The sequence below is a fragment of the Dromiciops gliroides genome, chromosome 6 (genome assembly GCF_019393635.1).
Source record: "Dromiciops gliroides isolate mDroGli1 chromosome 6, mDroGli1.pri, whole genome shotgun sequence".
In the NCBI taxonomy this organism is placed as follows: Eukaryota; Metazoa; Chordata; class Mammalia; order Microbiotheria; family Microbiotheriidae; genus Dromiciops; species Dromiciops gliroides.
The window spans coordinates 278,570,095-278,586,959 of record NC_057866.1 but is presented as its reverse complement, the minus strand read 5'-3'; the positions used below and the strand labels follow the sequence as shown (position 1 = coordinate 278,586,959).

Genomic DNA, 16,865 nt, shown 5'->3' with positions numbered 1-16,865 from the left:
TTAGTATCCTCATCTAGAAAACAGACAGAAAAGCCTAAGAGCAGGTGTCAATCCCTGGAGGCAGGTTTGTCTTTGGGGATGGCCATGGGGGCCAGGAAAGCCAAGGCCCTCCAAAAAAAAGAACAGTCTCTGAGGCCTCTGTTTATCAGATAAGTAGGAAAAGGTCATGTCTGTGAAGCTTGGATAGCTCAGTTGGTAGAGCATCAGACTTTTAATCTGAGGGTCCAGGGTTCAAGCCCCTGTTCAAGCAACCTCTTTGTTTTTCCTTATGGAGACCACAGGAGATTTGGGGTAGAAATGATGGTGGCTGAGGAGTCTGTTTTGAAACAAGCCTTTCCTCTGGGACCAGCCTCTCCCTTGGCAATGGGAAGCCACGCTGAGAGAGCCAGAAGCAGAGCCAGAGAGAGGGAGGGAGACAGAGACAGAGACAGAGAGAAGGGAGACAGAGAAAGCAGCCTACAGAGGCAGACTTGAATATATTTCCCCAACAGCCCAATGACTGTCTTCTCTCTGGAATGTGGTAGTAGATGGGCTGTGAGGAATGCTCTCAGTCAAACATGGGGTCCCAGATGGGGACTATCAAAGGCTCATGGATTAGAGTCCCAGCAGATTCCAGTCCCTTAGTTTAGAGCTGAGGTCCAGAGAGGCCCAGTGACTTGTCCAAAGTCACCCATCTGAGATGTGCTGGGGTCCCAGGGCCTCCCAATGCCCAGCCCAGCATTCTCTTTCTTGTGGACCACTCTCTTGACCTCTGACAATGTGCATTCTCCAGTGTTCTCCTGGGTATTTCTGCTGAGTCAGATCCTTCTGAAATGCTAGTTAAAGACAGCCTGGCGACCAGGGCCTAAAGAGGGCTTGCAGCCTCCCAAGGCTCAGGCAGTTGGGATATGGGGCTTCCTATGTGGGAGGACTAGCAGAGAGGCCAGTGTCACTGGGTTACAGAGTGCAGGGAGGGGAGTCACTGGGCAGGAGATTGGGAAGATGGGAGGGAGTCAGATTGTGGGGGCTTTGAATACCCCAAGAGAGCTTCCTTCTTGGTGCCAACAGTAATGGGGAACCAACCACTGGAGTCGATTTGAGTAGAAGAGTGATTGGGCTACGGAGGGCTTCGAAAGATCATCTTGGCAGTGTGCTGCAAGCCAGGCTGGGCTGGGGGAAATCCTGGCACCCTGTTTGCTGCTCCCCAAAATATACATTCCACCTCCTGCCTGAGCCCTTTGCAATGTGGCCCTGCCCACCCCCAGGTCTAGAATGGACCCCATCCCTTGCCCCGTCATCTTTCTCAAGGCCCTTGGAAGACTGGCTGAGGCCCCATGTAGCCCCAAAGCCCTCCCCTCCCCACCTCTTCTTCTGTCCTAGCAGGATGCAGCTAATGGAGGCAGAGACTGCTGCATCGCCCCCTCTGGCCCTTGGGCTCCTACCTCATGGGCCAGCACCCGGGAGGAACTTGGATATTTGTTCAAGAACTGGCCTGATTCCACTGCCCGCTCCCCCACACACACTGGCCAAAATGGCCCATCCCCTATTTTGTAATGAAGAATTAACAAGACTCAATTGTCTAGTGGGTAAAGTGGATCTGAGCCTGTGGATCTGGGGTTATTTTTCTCTAAATCTGTTCCTTCTCTCTGTCCTTGGGTCCTGAGCTCCTAAGGACGAGACAAGATTGTTTGTTTTGTTTTTTCCCCCATGCAGGTCAGGGGAGCATGAAAGATGGCTGACTCCCACAGGGAAGCATCACCCAAGCAGGCCTCTTCTTCTCCCTTGCTACTCTCTCTTCCCTTGCCCCGTCCTCTGAGCAGAGTTCCTGTGACCTACAAAGATTCCTACTCAGCTTATGGAGAAGGCACCATGTTCCTCGGGGAGATCATTGCTATAGTGAAGTGACCTTTGGAGGAAAGAGCCGAAGTGGCTGGAGACAGACATGGAAACAAGCCTTCGCTCTCCAAAGCTGGTCTGATGCTGGGACTTTGGCAACATCTGCTGCCTCTACTCTCCAGGAGTCTTGTCATGGGTTATAGGATTAGCAGCCTACAGGAACCCCTCATTTTCTTCCTGAGGATATCGAGGCTAAGGGACTTGCCCAGGAAGGACCACACAGATGTCAGTACCTGAGGCAGGACTGGAATGCAAGTCTTCCTGATTCTAAGACCCAGGCCCTGCTCTCCCAGTTCATCGGAGGCATTGGAGATTCAGCACCACCTTTGTTCCCATGGGACAGCTCCTGCTCCATGACTGCACAATCCCTGTTCTTGTCCCAGTCACAGGCTGCTGAGGCCTCAGCTCCCTTCCCTGGCATCCCCCTCCTGCTCCTTCATACCTCCACTGTTCCTGTGTCACTCTCCCCTCCCCTGCCTCAGTGCTTCTGGAAAGCCCCTTCTCTTATCAACAAGCCACCCTTCATATTGCACCTGGGCTGTTCCTCTGACTCCCCCATACATATTCCTATGGAGGTATTTTGTCAGATAGGCAGGCAATCAAGAAGCATTTATTAAGTACCTACTAAGTGCCAGGCACTGTACTGAACACTGGGATACAGAGAAGGCAAAAACAGTCCCTGCCCTCAAGGATCATACATTTTAGTTTGAGATGTCTAGGACATCCAATTGAAGATATTCAGTAGGTAGTTTGGGATGTCAAACTGGATCTCAGGAGGAAAGTTAGGGCTGGTTAAGTAGATCTGAGAATCATTGACATAGAAATGATAACTGAACCCATGAGAGTTGATGAGATCACCAGTCAAAATAGTAAAGATCAGGAGTTCTTAATTTGGGGTCTGTGAAATTATTATTATTTTTTTTTTTTTTTTACGGGGCAATGGGGTTAAGTGACTTGCCCAGGGTCACACAGCTAGTAAGTGTTAAGTGTCTGAGGCCGGATTTGAACTCAGGAACTCCTGAATCCAGGGCCGGTGCTTTATCCACTGTGCCACCTAGCCGCCCCGAAATTATTATTTTAAAAACTATTTCAATAACTGTGTTGTTGTTCAGTTGTTTCAGAGTCTTTGTGACCTCATTTGGAGTTTTCTTGGCAGAAATACTGGAGTGGTTTGCCATTTCCTACTTCATATTATTTTACAGATGAAGAAACTGAGGCAAACAGGGTTAAGTGACTTGCCTAGGGTCACACAGCTAGTAAGTGTCTGAGGCTGGATTTGAACTCAGGAAGGTGAGTCTTCCTGACTTCAAGTCCAGCACTCTATCTAATACTAGCTTATAGCTGTACTTAAACATAATTGGTTTCCTTTTTAATCCTATGTATTTTATTTTATGCATTTAAAACCATGATTTGAGGAGTGTGTGGATATCACCACACTGCCAAAGATTCCAGGACACACACACACACACACACACACACACACACACACAGAACCCCCGTGTAGTCCACCAGGACAGAGCCTTGGAGGGTGGTAATGCATAGTGGGTGGGACATGAATGCAGAAGGAAGATTCCTTCTTCACTGTCTGTGTCTTTCAAAGTTCTTGTCAGGGGCAGCTAGCTGGTGCAGTGGATAGAGCACCGGCCCTGGAGTCAGGAGGACCTGAGTTCAAATCCAGCCTCAGACACTTAACACTTACTAGCTGTGTGACCCTGGGCAAGTCACTTAACCCCAATTGCCTCACTAAAAAACAAAAACAAAGTTCTTGCCATCAGAATATGAAATGTCCAAGTCCAGCGCACCCTCATCACTTCCCATTATCCAGCTCTGGTGGGGGTCTGCCCAAGGGTCCTCATTACAACCCCCAATTCTTTTGTTATTATAAGACCATCCCTGTCCTTGTCAAATGGGAAAAGTTTTCTTGGAATGCTGCAGTCAGCTCTTGGGTCGGGGGATCAGCCATGTGGGAAGTGTTGCTAGTGGCCAGATTCCTATCAGGGGACTTCCACCCTCCAAGGCTGCTCTTCTGAGCCCTGGTGGTCTTCTGAACTCCAACACCTCTTTCTGTATCTGAGAACAACATTCCCCTCCCACAGATGGTGTGGGCCCAATGAAATGGGAGAAAATAGAATGTGATAAACGGGAAGTCCTCTTGTCTCATCTTATTTGAGAAGCCCCTCAATCCCTCATTGCTTGAAGCCTGTTCCAGAAGAGATTTCTCGCTTCGGCTGTAGATGGGGAGAGAGCTTTTTATCTGCTCCCTGTGGCCATCTCTTCTCTCTTTCCACTAAGGGGAGGCTGCCCCGGGCCTCCCAGAGTCTAGCAAGGACTTTGCCCAGCAGCAGTTTCCTGAGTGCCTTTCCTAACTGGAGGTTGAGTCATCCTCATCTCTCTTCACTACCTTCTTCATGGCTCCCCAAACATGCCTTTTGCCATCTTACACTATTCCCTTCTCCTAGAGCCTTCTTTCCTTGGTTCCCCGGTGGGGTCCAGAGTCAGTTCTATTCCCTCCCAGCAGGACCTGTCCGGAAGTGCTGCCTGAGCAGGTCTCTGGAGAAAACCAATCCAGGCTGCCCTGGGTCTGTAAGAGAGAGTAGTCTGGAGGGAGGGGAGGCCCCAAACCCAGAGAGATGCAGGACACCCACTCCCAGCTCCCTTTCTGGGATTGAGAGGAGTGGAAAAGGTACCCTTTGGTCCTGGGGTGGTAGGCTACCTGAGCGCAGATTCCCCATTGCGACTTTTTCTAACTTCGTGACCTCGGGCGAGTCATTGTGTGCCATAGCAATTTTCCTCGGGGGTCAAACCTGGGACAGGATAAGGACCCCAGGGCACCCGGCTCTCCCCCACCCCTCCACACAGGGTCTTCCTTTGATGCTTCACTAAGTGTGTGGGGGTGGGGGTGGGGTCTGGGCTCTCCAAGGCTCTGGCAGAGAATCCAACCCAGACAAATCCTATCCGAGGGTACGGTCCATGAGGAGAGTCCCAGCCCCAGCCTAGTACAAAGGCGGGGAGGCTGGAGGCTGGGGACCGCTTGTCAAGTCAACGGATCTCCGGAAGTGAAGAGAAAAAGAGAAAGCAAAAGCCGCAGGATCCCCTTGTGTGGGCGAGGCCTGTCTGCAAGGGACAGAGGAAGGGCAGGTTCTGGGGGTAAGCGAGGAGACCTCCCCCACCCCCCCACCCCCTCCTCCTTCCGGCAGTGATCGAGGTTGGGTCTGGCAGCTGTGGTGAAAGCCCCCTGCGCAAAGGGAGAGGGCCAGCCCTGCAGGAAGCGGGGGGGGGGGGGGGGGGGGGGGGGGGGAAGGTAAAGGGGCGCTGCTAGCCCTGCTGGGGTGCGGCCCGGGGAAAAAAGGTCGCCTCCAGGAAGACTTCCATCCCTAAACACTGTGTCTCCCTAAACAGCTGAGGGCCAGTGAACAAAAACCTGTGGCAAGAAATAACCACGAAGGGATTCGAACCCTCAATCTTCTGATCCGAAGTCAGACGCCTTATCCATTAGGCCACGTGATCACCACACATATCAGCCGGCACTTGGCCCACAGGAGACCGGCTGTGATTGTTGCTACCACCTGAAAGAAAATAGGCGTCCATCTTGCCCAGCTCCAGAAAGTTTCCAACCACACCCTGTGGGACCCCCACGGCCTGGGCTACGAGCCCCGGCCACGGACCACAAAACAAACCAGCCCTGCCCTCACATAGCTTCCCTTCTACTGAGACGCACCGGGACACGCCCTCACATAGATCGAAAGACCAAGTCCTCACAAAGTCCTTCCCCCACGGAGGGAGCCAGCAAAAGCCTCCTGGGCCAACTGGGACCTCGGCTGGCCTTCCAAGGAACCTAAGGTTGCCCACAGGGCAAAGCGGGGGAGGGGCTGCATTCTGACCTGGGGGGCAGCCTGGCCAGAGGCCCGGAGGCTGGACATTCAAATAGGAATGCCTGTTTGAGGGAGCTGCTGATAGGCCAGTGGGGCTGACTCGTCTGAACGGAGGGCTAGATGCATCCGGTCTGTGAAGGTCTCTCAGTTTTAGGGATCTGTTCATCCTTCCTGGAGGCAATAGGGAGCCACTGAAGACTTCAGAATGAGAGCCGGAGGAGTTTCCACTATTCCCACTGTCAGAGTGTTCCTAAATTCTAATAGCTAAAAGCTGCGCCAAGACTTTAGGGAATGGGCCCCTCATTTGGGTGCAGGGGAGCACAGTCAGGCATTAAAGGATGGGACAGCTCCCCGGGGTTGCTGGGGAAGATCTCTCTTTCCGGGGGAATTGGGATTTGCAGCTGACCACTTCCACTTAACCAGGTCTGTGGCTTGTTCCCATGGAGTGGCTTGCATAGTGTCTCTTCCCCGCCCCCTTAGATTGGCAGCTACTTGCGGGCAGGGACAGTTTTTTTGTTTGTTTTTTGTTTTTACCTTATTTGAATCTCTAGCCTGACACTAAGTAGGCTATTAATAAATGTTTACTGAAAGTCTGGCCTGTGCCCTCCTGGGTGTCCTAATTAACGGTGATCCTCTTAATTTGGAAATAAGGCTCCCTAAGGTACTTCCTAGCATGATGGGCTAAGGATCACAGGAAGAGGGTATTTCTGATGCCCTCCCACCACCCTACAAGAGAGCTGACAGATTTAGGGAAGGAGATAGGGGAAGACACAGTCAGAAAGTATCTGTTTGTAGGAAGCATGCTGCCCCACCCATAACCCTGAGGTCATGGACAGAAGCCACTCCCTGCTAATCATAGGAACCTTGTTCAGCCACCTTGGTTGAGGGAGTTCCTAAGGGTGCTATGAGTCTCTTAAAAGCCAGGCGCTATCTCTGAGGCTATCTAGTTCATATTTGACAGCTGAGGAAATTGGTAAAGGTATGTCCCCAACGTCTGGAAGTTGGGAAGGGTCAGAGACAGAATTTGAAGGCAGTATCCTTGGTCCCAGTTTTCACTGCTACAAGCCAAGAGGAAGTGTTTGTGCGTGATTTTTTGTTTGCAGATGATTGTGCACCCAATGTAGCCTCTGAAGCTGAGATGCCACAAAGTATGGGCTTATTCTCTGCTGCTTGTGATAATTTTGGCCTGAAAATTAATACCAAGAAAACACAGGTGTTCCCTCAGCCAGCACCACACCATTCATACAAGGAACCATCAGTTACAGCAAAGGGAGAAGTTTTGAATTCCGTGGATAAGTTCACTTACCTTGGCAGTGTACTTTCCAGGGGTGTACACATTGATAATGAGGTTGAGGCCGCATTGCCCGAGCTAGCTCAGCATTTGGGAGGTTCCAAAGGAAAGGGTGGGAGAGAAGAGGTATTAGACTGACTAACAAAAGGTCTACAGAACCATTGTAAATGCTTGTGAAAACTGGACAGTATACCAATACTATGCAGGAAACTGAATCTCTTCTATTTGAATTGCCTGAGGAAGATTCTGAAGATCACCTGGCAGCATAAGATACCAGACACTGAGTTCCTCTCTTGAGCTAAACTGCCAAGCATTGAGGCTCTGTTGTAGAGAGGGCAACTCCAAAGGGCTGGCCACATCGTTAGAATGCCAAATGTATGTTTGGCTAAAAGACTATTTTATGGAGAACTATTCTCAAGGTCTCTCTTAAGAACTCTGGCATTGATAGCATGACATGGAAGACACTGGCACAGGACTGCCCAGTATGGTGTGCCCTCATCAGAGAAGGTTCTGTGCTCTATGAGCAAAGCAGAAGTGCAGCAGCTCAAAGAGATGCACAAATTTAGAGAATCCACACCAAATGTTCATGTGGATTATTTGTGCCTGACCTGTGGCAGAGCATTCCAAGCTCGCATTAGTCTAATCAGTCACAGTCAGACACGGTGTAACTTGACTCTAACATAGTGATGCCATTTTGGTCCTTTTTGAGAATGAAGGACAACAGCCAACTAACCAACCATCAACTCTTCAGGCTCGATGGTAGGATCCACCCATATCTTTCTCCTCCCCTCCTCACTTCTCTGGTCATTGACCATTGCCTAGGGCCCTCTCCCATATCCCAATCTCCCTGGGACAGAGAAGATAAGCCTAATTTAAAGGAATATAATGGAAGGTGGTGGGGAGGAGGTGAGAGAAAGTGTCCAGGCTCAAACGCCAAGTCTTCCTCTTGCATTAAAAGACCTTCACCTAGGCATCATAATATTTACAGCAACACTTCTTTTGTGGTAGCAAAGAACTGGAAATGAAGTGGATGCCTGTTGATTAGAGAATGGCTAAAGACATGGAGGAGCATGAATTTAACAACATTTAGCTGCTGTAAGAACCAACAAATACGATAGCTGCCCAGAAACATAGGAAGATGTATATGAACTGATGCACCAGGAAGTAAGTCAGGCCAAGTAAACAGTCTCCATGGTGACTACAGCATCATAGATGGAGAAAACAGCAGCCAACACAAAACAATCCAATGCAAATTCTTTAAAATAAGAAAGAACAAGCTTGGCCTAAAGGAGGGAAGGGAGAAGACACCCCCCCCCATTCCCTTAGAGAAGGTGCTGGGGAAAGGTTTTCAGGATGTATGGGTCAGTTTTGCTAATTATTTTCCCACTCTTCTTGCACTATTTATTTTAAAAAGCCTTTGTTAATGGATATTTAAAATGTTTACATGTAATTGGGGAAAATAAAATGCTAAATAAAAAAGTATGAACAACTGCCTTTGTTATCAGGGATGGGTGGCTCTCTGGAAGAGGGAGAGGGAGGGTTGGGATACAGGAGAAAACTTGGATCATAGAAGAACAGAAGATATGAAGAAAAGTTTATTGAAAGAAGAAACTCCCTTCCCATCTGGCCTTAGTGTATTGTCCTGCCAGTTCTCTCTAGGGACCAAGATGGAGACACAGATCCTCAAAGTCTCTTGAGATAACCCAAAGTCTCAAGGATTGATGATAGAGCCTCCCCTAACCCAGGCAGAAACCTGGGGCACAGAGATTGTTTGAGACTTGATCGGAATTTTAGAGGGAAGGAAGAATCCCAGAAGACTGAGGAATCTTTTCCCTATTAGGAGAGGACTTGCTGGGAGATCTTGACAGATCTTTTAAATCTATTTAATTCAGTTCCACCAGGCTCTGGGTTAGGCACTCACTATAGGTAATCAAATGTCACAGTTCATACCCTAAAGGACTTTTGGAATGCAAAATGTATACATGGTAATGTGTGTGTGTGTGTGTGTGTGTGTGTGTGTTTTGAGGGGAAGGCAGTGAATCTGGAGGAGCAGAGCTGTTTGTTCACAATAGAAGAGGAATTCCAGAGGGCACGATGGCAAGGTAGGGTGAACAAGTACAGCTGCAGAGGAGGCATGGGAAGAGGCAGGAGCATAAGCCAGTCTGGATGTCTGTCCCAGCCACCCCAGCTTTTTCTCCAAGGGTTACCTCATCGTAGAGATGATCTCCCCAAGGAGGAGAGGGCAGAATCCCTCCCTCTTAAGCTTAAGGGGAACCTTCATGGGTTGCAGGAATTCTGTTCAAAGGATGGGGCAGGAAGAGAGAGCAGAAAGAGGGCATGCTTGGGAGGTGCTTTTCTGTGGGAGTCAGCCATCTCTTTCATGCTGTCCCCATCCTGATGGGGAAAAAAAAAACCAAACCCTTTTCTAGTCTTTGAGAGGTCAAGGGCAAAGAGAAAGAACAGGCTTCTAGAAAAAAAAAGAAAAAAGACAGAAAGAACTGAACCTTCAGTGTTCAGATCTAAAAGCAGACATTTTGTATGTTACACCAGGCGACTGCTGGTCTTTAGCCCTTGGGAGTGCAAGACCTACAGATGTTTGAAGAACAGGGTGTGAGAAAACACAGGGAATTGAATGTACACTCTCCATCTCTAAAGGTAGCTACCTTCTCCATTAGTCCAGCTGGCTTTATGTCTTTTTAATTTACAAAATAGGAAATAATCCATTTTGGCTGGTAGGGGGAGCTGGGGGTGGGGAATCGCCCCTCTTAGTGACCCGGGGGAACAATCCCAGCCCCTGCTCTCCATCAGATCCAAAGGAAAGATGAAGCCACTTAGGAGAGGACCACGAAGTTTCCTGAGCCATCTGGGAAGTCACCCAGGCTGTCCAAGCACCTAAGAATGGTAAGAGTGAACGTGATTGCCTTCTAGCCCTGGCGGGGTGGAGGTGGACAAGATGGGTGGGAGGAGCCTTGGTAGTTGGAATACCTATTTGGGAGAGCAGCAAACAGTCCCTGAGGCTGACATTGACAGGGCAGGAGAGGCTCCCCTCATTCCTACCCATCTTTCATCAGCCATCAAAGTCAGCCTCCCAAAACCCAGGTCTTACCATGTTGCTCCCTCCCTATCACCTCCAGGATCAAATGTAAAACCTTCTGCCTGGCTTTTACCACTCTTGATAAGCTGCCCTCCTCCTGCTTTTTAGAAGTAGAAGAATCAAAACCTCCTTCTATCAGTCAACAAACATTTCTTAGGCATCTACCTCTTGCCAAGCACTATGTAAGCCCCAGGATAGAGACAAAGCAAGGCCAAAAACCAAACAAACAAAAAAAACAATAAACAAAAAACCAGGCCCTGACCTGGAGAAGCTCACAATCCAAGGAAGGAGACAACAAACCAGCATCTAGGATAAGGAGGAAATCATTAACAGAGGGAAGGGTCTGCAATGGAGAGGGGCTGGGGAAGGCTTCCTGTAGGAGGTGGCATTTTAGCTGGGACTTGAAGGAAGCCCCAGAAATCAGGAGGCAGAGCTGAGGAGGGGGAGCACTTCAGGCAGGGAGGAGGACGAGGAGGAGGACCATTCCACGCATGGAAGACAGCCAGAGAAGATGCCTAGGGCTCAGAGATGGAAGGTCTTGCTTGAGGAAGGCCGGGAGGCCAGTGTGTAAATGGATGAGAATGTGTTGGGGAATGAGGTGTAAGGGGACTAGGAAGGTAGGATTGGGCCAGGCAGGCTCTGAAGGACAGAGGGCCTTGCATTTGCTCCTGGAGGCCACAGGGAGCCACTGGCATGGGTTGAGGAGAGGGTGGTGATATTGTTGAGTCTGGTCTTTAAGAAAAACATTTTGCTGACTAAGTGGAGGATTTCAGACGGGTGACCTTGGCCAAGTCACTGGGCCTCTCTTGGCCTCTCTGGGCCTCAGCTCTAAATTGATAGGCTCGAATCTGATGGGCCTTTAATCCATGAGCCTTTGATAGTCCCCATCTGGGACCCCATGTTTGACTGAGAGCATTCCTCACAGCCCATCTACTACCACATTCCAGAGAGAAGACAGTCATTGGGCTGTTGGGGAAATATATTCAAGTCAGCCTCTGTAGGCTGCTTTCTCTGTCTCCCTTCTCTCTGTCTCTGTCTCTGTCTCCCTCCCTCTCTCTGGCTCTGCCCCTGGCTCTCTCAGCGTGGCCTCCCATTGCCAAGGGAGAGGCTGGCCCCAGAGGAAAGGCTTGTTTCAAAACAGACTCCTCAGCCACCATCATTTCTACCCCAAATCTCCTGTGGTCTCCATAAGGAAAAACAAAGAGGTTGCTTGAACAGGGGCTTGAACCCTGGACCCTCAGATTAAAAGTCTGATGCTCTACCAACTGAGCTATCCAAGCTTCACAGACATGACCTTTTCCTACTTATCTGATAAACAGAGGCCTCAGAGACTGTTCTTTTTTTTGGAGGGCCTTGGCTTTCCTGGCCCCCATGGCCATCCCCAAAGACAAACCTGCCTCCAGGGATTGACACCTGCTCTTAGGCTTTTCTGTCTGTTTTCTAGATGAGGATACTAAGACCAAGGGGGCTCAGGGATTTGGCCAGGTCAGAATCAGGGCTAGAAGACAAGGTTTCTGCTCCCTCAGGCCCAGTGTTCCTTCCATTCCACTCAGGGGGTCAGACCTGGCAGGTAAGTGATTGGCCGCATCTGTATCCTCCCTCACTGACAGAGGGTAAGTTCCAAGAGAACAGGGCCTGAGTGTGGCTGACCCAAGCTTGGCACCTGCCCAGGCTACCAGGCAGCTTCTCTGTACCCAGGAGCTTGAGACAAGCCTTGCTGGATTGGAACTGAGGATGTCAGAGAGTCCTCCTGACCTTTCCTTTAGTCTTTTTTTGTTTTTTGTTTTGCCTTCCTTTAGTATTATTGCTGAAGCCACTTGGAATCATCCTAGCCTCAGGGGAGATGGTGACTTCAGGATGCATTGGTCTGGGTTTTGGGAGTTATAGGAGGAGCAGGACTCCTTTTGGGAGAGGGGGGCTGAGCCTCTGCTGTTTCAGGAGGGAGTGCAGGGGATTGCTTGGGACATTGGAGAAAAGCAGGGCCTGAATAGGATAATCCTCCTCCAAGGAAGTGCTTTTCTTCATTTTATGGGTGTTTCTCTCTAAAGCATGACACCTCCTGATATTTCTGCCAGTCTCTTCTTTCTAGGGGCTAGCCCAGGTTCTAAATTCATTTCCCTTTAGTCCAGAGGTTCTGAAACAGAAGCCCATGAACTTGATTTTCTTTAGAATTTGTATAAGTGCATTTCAATATCATTGGTTGTGTTTTATTTGGGGCTTTTAAAAATACAGTTCTGAGGAGTCCACAGGCCTTACCAGACAGCTGCTAAGGGGGCCACTCCAGGAAAGAAGCCAAAAGCCTCTGCTTCCCTCAGTCTCTTGCCTGTTTGCAGGTCCCCCAAAGGGCATTTATTCCATTTCCGACTTGGTTTCTATGTGCTAAGTAGTTTCATATTTATCATTATTAGATACTGGGGGGGGGGAGGAAGGGGGGGGAATTGTTGGTAAAGGGGCCAATAATGGCTGGAACAAGATCCTGAAAGAGCCAAGAGGAGGGGCATCCAGGGTAAGGTGTGGGCCTAAGATAAGCTTTAGGAGGCTGGAGTAGAGGAAGAGAAGGAGGAGGAGGAAGAGGGGGAAGAGGAGGATGGAGAGGAGGAGGGGGAGAAGGAGAAAGAGGCAACAGAATGGGGGGAGAGTGTGATATGGGGTTGGAGTTGGGGTTTGACCTCAGTTTCTAAACCTCTGTTCCTGAGTAGCAGATGGGGGTGGAGTGAGTTTAGAGAGAAAGTCAAGTGTAAATAATACTGCTTGACTTGAATTTATTTGCTAGCAGAGAGATTTTGACCTGGGATCCATGGAAGGATCTATGGAAAGATTTCAGAAGGCTCTGTGACCTTGGATAGGAACAAAATGATAACTTTTTATTTTCGCTAACTTTTGTTTTCCTTTATAAGCCTGTGTATCTCACTTTATGTGCTTCAAAACATGTTTCTGAGAGGAGGGACACAGGTTTCATGGAACAGACTACAGGGCAGAGTTGGGGTCCATGACATATTTAGAACCCTGTCCTGGAGGCACTCAATGATTCTCTCTGTCTCTTTCCCTCTGTCTGTCTCTGTCTCTCTGTCTTTGTCTCTCTGTCTATCTGTGTCTCTCCCTCCCCCACCTCTTTCTCTGTCTCTGTCTCTCTGTCTGATTCTCTCTCTATCTCTGTAATGGAGGCTGTCACTCTCTCCTTAACAAGCCCTTACAATCTGGCTTCCAGCCTCATCATTCCTCCAACACTGCTCTCTCCAAAGTCACAAACAATCTCTTGGTTGTCAGATCCAATGGCCTTTTCTCCATCTCCATCCTCTTCGATGTTTGGACACTCTTCCCAAGCTCCAGGTTCATTTCCCACGATTTTCTTTCTTGCCCTCTAGGGGTCATGCTGAGTTATCTGCTGTTCCACCAAGCAGCCATTCCATCTCCCACCTCAATGCTTTTAACCACACTGACCCTCAAAGCTGGAATTCAGTCATCTTCACTTGCTCCTCTCAGCTGAGGTACCAAGGGGTACAGGAGGCCTTTCTTGGTACCTAAAGGTATTAGTGCTCCCTCCCCGTGGAAATAACTTTGACTAGATATTGTCAAGTCAAATCAAAAAGCATTTGTGAAGTGTCTACTGTGTGCCCAGTATTGTGTAAAGCACTAGGCATATATTCTTTTTTTAAAAAATAGTATTTTATTTTCCCAATAACATGTAAATTTTAACATTCATTAAACTTTTTTTGAGTTCCAAATTTTCTCCTGCTATCCAACATCTCCCCCCTCCCTAATAAAGTAAGCAATTTTATAGAGGTTATATATGTGCAATCATGTAAAATATATATTTCGATATCATGTTGTAAAAGAAGAAACAGAACAAAAGAAACACACATCAGTTCTATCTCTGGAGCTGGATGCCATTTTCCATTGTTTGTCCTTTGGAAATGTCTTGGATCATTGTGTTACTGAGAAGAGCTAAATCAGTCATAGCTGATCTTTGCACAATGTTGCTGTTACTGTGTACAATGTTCTCCTGGTTCTGCTCATTTTACTTTACATCAGTTCATATAAGTCTTTCCAGGTTTTTCTAAAATCCATCTTCCTGCCTTTTCTTATAACACAATAGTATTCCATTACAATCATTTACCACAACTTGTTTAAGTCATTGCCTAATTGATTGGCATTGGGGATAAATTCAAAGAAAGGTTAAAACAGTCCTTACCCTCAAGGAGCTCCCAGTCTAATGGGGGAGACAACATGCAAACAACTATGTACAGACAAGATAAATGCAGCATGAATCTGAGATGATCAAAAGAGAGAAGGTTCCTACTCAAATGTAGAGGGATTGGGTAAACAGAGGAAAGGGACTTGAAATGGGACCCAAAGGAAACTAGGGAAGCCAGGAGGCAGGGAAGAGAAGGGAAAGAGCTCCAGGCATGGGGAGCACCAGTAGGGAGGCAAAGAGTTGGAAGAACAGCATGGAGGCCAGTGTTATTGGACGGCTTCTCTCTCAGTTACTGGGCAGAGGGGGAGATTCTCAGTGCTTGATATTTGGAGGAAATCCCTGACTTTAGAATGTTTTATCTGCTGAGATCTCTGCTCCATTCTCAGGGAAAGAGAAAACTGAGAGCCAGACCTAGACAGGGCAGACCAGGAAGGACCAATGCCATGGAGAGGAGGTTGTGTTGTTGTTGTTTTCTTTTTAAACTTGGGGCCAACAGGGATGCCCTGGAGGTGCAGGAATGACTCAGGCAAGCAGGCCTGTCGCTTCCCTTTGGGGCCCATCCTCCCAAGCTCAAGGTCAGCAATGGCCTCTCTTAATGGCTGCTGCTTGAAGAGAAGGCAGAAGGAGGAGTTTGTAGGGGACCCAAGGGGAGCTGAAAGGAGACAGAGTCAAGAGGATCAGAGATCACAGAGAGAGGGATGAGCCTCAGAAATGGGTAGGGCCAGGGACAGCTAGGGGGCGAGGTGGATAGAGCACCAGCCCTGGATTCAGGAGGACCTGAGTTCAAATCCGACCTCAGACACTTAACACTTACTAGCTGGGTGACCCTGGGCAAGTCACTTAACCCCAATTGCCCTGCAAAAAGAAAGAAAGAAAGAAAAGAAAAGGAAAAGAAATGGGTAGGATTACAGAATGAAGTCGACAAGAAAGGAGGAGACAGAGGGCTCTGGTCCGGGAGAGGCCTCCTTCCTCAGGGAAGATGTGGGACAGAGCCTGGCCTCAGTAGGAGGTGTGGAGGGTTGTTGTTGGGTTGTGTTTTTTTGTTTGTTTGGGGTTTTTTTGGGGGGGGGGGATAGTTTTGGGAGAGAAAGCAGGCATTATAAAATGTTATATTGTATTATATTGTATCACATTATATATTATACTGTATCATATGATGTCATGTATTGTATTGTAAGACATTGGGGGCACAGTGAATAAAGTACAGGTCTGGGGTCAGGAAGATATCTTCTTGAGTTCAAATGGGGCCTCAAACTAGTCGTGTGATCCTGGGAAAGTCATTTAATCTTGTTTACCTCAGCTCCTCATCTGTAACATGGGCTGGAGAAGGAAATGGTGAAGCACCTTAGTATCTTTGCCAAGCCAGAGATGACTGAGAATGACTAAACAACAAATTGTATAAGTTGCATGCAATATATTCCCCCCTAACTGGATGCATGTAGATCTTTCAGTATGTTAGAAAGTAGCGTCTCTTTAATTTTTTCCAATAAAACAGGGAACTTTAATATGTGAATGGAAAGCAAGGGATCTACCCATTTTCGACGTTGGGGTGGTATATTTAACTGCTTCGTCCTGACCCTCAACTCAATCGAGGTTCCAAAAGTCCAACAGTAGCAGAAGGTAGCTTCGATCCACCGACCTCTGGGTTATGGGCCCAGCACACTACCGCTGCGCCACTCCGCAGCGCAGAAACAAGTTCCCTAAAAAGGCTACATCAGTCTGACACGCCCAGCTCTGGTATGCCCGCCCCTTTCAGTGAGCCTCGGCCGTCTCCCGCCGGCCTCCTGAGCTCAGGTGAGCTGGGCGTGGCACTCGCTGAGGTTTCCCTGGAGGCGTATAAACCCTGCCCTCAGACTGCGGATTTCCGTGTGTCTGCACCCGTTTCACTGTCCGGAAGAACGTGAGCTCCGGAGGAACGGAGAGCCCGCTTCCCTGTATTTTGTTTTGTCTATTTCACCCTTCAGGAGATACTTTCCAAATATCTGTCGAATTGTCCTTACTCTAACTTTTCAGTGTCTAGCAATTGGCTTATCCTCTATTTACTAGGTTCGAAAAGGTTATTACCATGACCGCGTGGCCTAACGGATAAGGCGTCTGACTTCGGATCAGAAGATTGAGGGTTCGAATCCCTTCGTGGTCAAAAAGGCTTTTGCTTTCTCTAAAGCTGGCCTTTTTCCTCAGCCTGTGGCCCGCATGACTTTTCCAGGGTCCCAGGACCTAAAGAGGAGCCCACCAAGTGGAATCTCCCTAGGGGAGATAATTCTCACACAGAGCCGACGTTCTCTGTAGGGTGAGACAGGTCGTTGCCAAGTCGGGCTTTCTCCCTCCAATCTTGGGATGGTAGGAAGGTGCTAGCTAGTGTTTCTCATCCTTTGGCAATAAAGTGCCACCCCCAGGACTCTCTCAAGCATGTCCCCTCTGCCGCAGTGCCAACACATCCCTCTTAATTTTTATTCCGAATTTAATAAACATGAAATAAAATATCCATTTACATAGTTACATTAGAAAAGGGAATGCAAATGACTGTATTATGCACAC

General features: G+C 48.5%; 4 non-coding genes across 4 annotated transcripts; 2 read left to right on the top strand and 2 right to left on the bottom strand.

Annotated features, from left to right (window-relative positions):
• Nucleotides 1–177: 177 nt before the first annotated feature.
• TRNAK-UUU lies at nt 178–250 on the top strand. Its single transcript has one exon. It is a non-coding gene; the product is annotated as a tRNA-Lys (tRNA).
• Nucleotides 251–5,309: 5,059 nt separating this feature from the next.
• Nucleotides 5,310–5,382, bottom strand: TRNAR-UCG. Its single transcript has one exon. It is a non-coding gene; the product is annotated as a tRNA-Arg (tRNA).
• Nucleotides 5,383–11,339: 5,957 nt separating this feature from the next.
• On the bottom strand, nt 11,340–11,412 carry TRNAK-UUU. The gene has a single exon. It is a non-coding gene; the product is annotated as a tRNA-Lys (tRNA).
• A 4,982-nt stretch (nt 11,413–16,394) lies between these two features.
• TRNAR-UCG lies at nt 16,395–16,467 on the top strand. Its single transcript has one exon. It is a non-coding gene; the product is annotated as a tRNA-Arg (tRNA).
• Nucleotides 16,468–16,865: the final 398 nt, after the last annotated feature.